Source organism: Polyodon spathula, unplaced genomic scaffold (genome assembly GCF_017654505.1).
Source record: "Polyodon spathula isolate WHYD16114869_AA unplaced genomic scaffold, ASM1765450v1 scaffolds_129, whole genome shotgun sequence".
NCBI lineage: Eukaryota > Metazoa > Chordata > Actinopteri > Acipenseriformes > Polyodontidae > Polyodon > Polyodon spathula.
This window is the reverse complement of record NW_024471622.1, coordinates 1-2,500: the sequence shown is the minus strand read 5'-3', so window position 1 is coordinate 2,500 and position 2,500 is coordinate 1. Positions and strand designations below refer to the sequence as shown.

The following is a 2,500-nucleotide window of genomic DNA, read 5'->3' as shown; positions in this document are numbered from 1 at the left end:
GAATTTAAAACCGACAATCAGAAGCCCTATATATCTGAGGAGGGAACTTACAGGAGCTGCTGAATTTATCCTGAAATCACGTGAATCTCTACAATTTAACACAGGTGGAGAACACTTAACTTGGTGTGTGATTTTGAAATCATTAATCACTACAATTGAACTTGGTGTGTGATTTCTCTAGAATATTTTTTTCACTTGGAAGTTGTGGGGTAAGATGTGTATATAAATGAAAAAAAAAACAAAAAAAACAATTTTAATGCATTTTAATTCCAGGCTATAAGGCAACAAAAGGTGAACATTTTGAAAGGGAGTGTAGACTTTCAATAGGCACTATAGAAATATATATATACCACTGTTCCCAAAACCTCTTGATGGTATTATTCCCTGGTAATACACACTCTGAGCCAGCAATTACTCTATTTACGTTATACGTTTCTGAAAATATAATATATGTGTGGTTAAATCAAGGGCTTATAATCCTACCTCAGCCACTGACTCATGGTGTGACCCTGAGCAAATCACTTTGCCTCCTTGTGCTCTGTCCTTCAGATGACACATAAAACCCAGGTCCTATTGCAAGTGACTCTGCAGCAGCAGCTGTGATGCACAGTTCAACCCCTGGACCCCCTGAGTTGCTTTGGATAAGATTGTCTGCTAAATCAGCAAATAATAATAATAATAATAATAATAATAATAATAATAATAATAATAATAATAATAATAATAATAATGTATAGAGTAGTGTACACATTTATTACAGCATGTCATTGCTTCTGTAGTTTTGATTTGTTGAGCATGTGAAATCAAACCGCTGGAACTGAAAGCCCTGGGAAATTGTCAGAATAGACAAATCATTGATTATCTAATTATACTGATGACTTTAATAAGCCACATATGCAATTCATGTCAAATAGGAAGAGAAAAGGAACACAGAGCCACAAATGGTAAAATGCATGAGACTTTTTAGAAGTTGTTTAAGATGCCTAATTAAAGCAAAAAGTGGTCTAACATGGCTTGAGTCTTCGTTACACCAGAGGTTTTGAGAAAGTGCATAGATACAATGCCAAAAAGATGAACAAGCTGTTATTGATGCTAAGAGTGGTCATATTAAATATTCGCAATCAAGACTCTTTCAAATCGAGCTGTGTTCTCATTTGTGAGTTAGTTTCATGTAATATGAATGTGCAAAACTGTTTTGGGAAGCTCAGGTCCTCTGTCTTTTCTTCTATCTCTAGGAGTTTTGCAGAAATCGAGGGTGTGGAGGACGCCTGGCTTCAATCCACAGTTATAAGGAGAACAAATTGGTCTTTAAGCTTGTGCGTAAAGGGAACTCCTGTAGGCAGACAGCCTGGATTGGGGCGCTCAGGTGTTACAAGGTAAAGTGCCCTAACAAGGGGGGTCACGGAGACCCAAACTAGACTAGCTCCTGCCCCTTCTAAAAAAACAACAAAATACAAATCCCAAGACTGACTTCAACAGCAGTCAAAACTGATAGGACAATGGACAATAGCAGTCAAAACTGTGACAGGACAATGGACAATAACAGTCAAAACTGTGATATGAAATGGACAATAGCAGTCAAAATAGAGCTACATAGATTTCTGGGATGGAAATAAGACTCCTGTTGCACAGCAGTTTCACCCATTCCAGGTTTTTCTATGAGCTTCACTAGCTGTATAGGTAGCAATCTCACTGTGTCTGTAGTTAGACTGGAACAGGATTACACTGCTTCCACTGGATCAGGATTACATCTGTAACTGCTGTTAGACTAACATAGATTTCAATGTAACTGCAGTTAGACTGGATCAGGATTACATTGTAACTGCAGTTAGACTGGATCAGGATTACATTGTAACTGCAGTTAGACTGGATCAGGATTACACTGTAACTGCAGTTAGACTGGATCAGGATTACACTGTAACTGCAGTTAGACTGGACTGAGGATTACACTGTAACTGCAGTTAGACTGGATCAGGATTACACTGTAACTGCAGTTAGACTGGATCAGGATTACACTGTAACTGCAGTTAGACTGGATCAGGATTACACTGTAACTGCAGTTAGACTGGATCAGGATTACACTGTAACTGCAGTTAGACTGGATCAGGATTACACTGTAACTGCAGTTAGACTGGATCAGGATTACACTGTAACTGCAGTTAGACTGGATCAGGATTACATTGTAACTGCAGTTAGACTGGATCAGGATTACACTGTAACTGCAGTTAGACTGGATCAGGATTACACTGTAACTGCAGTTAGACTGGATCAGGATTACACTGTAACTGCAGTTAGACTGGATCAGGATTACACTGTAACTGCAGTTAGACTGGATCAGGATTACACTGTAACTGCAGTTAGACTGGATCAGGATTACACTGTAACTGCAGTTAGACTGGATCAGGATTACACTGTAACTGCAGTTAGACTGGACCAGGATTACACTGTAACTGCAGTTAGACTGGATCAGGATTACACTGTAACTGCAGTTAGACTGGAT

At 38.8% G+C, this 2,500-nt stretch overlaps 1 long non-coding RNA gene across 1 annotated transcript in view; it reads left to right on the top strand.

Moving 5' to 3' along the window:
• The window catches only part of LOC121308055, a 6,069-nt gene extending 4,699 nt beyond the window's left edge, over positions 1-1,370 (top strand). Inside the window, exon 4 of the long non-coding RNA XR_005948453.1 lies at positions 1,236-1,370. This is a non-coding gene — a long non-coding RNA (uncharacterized LOC121308055). The remainder of the gene's footprint in view (positions 1-1,235) is intronic.
• Positions 1,371-2,500: the final 1,130 nt, after the last annotated feature.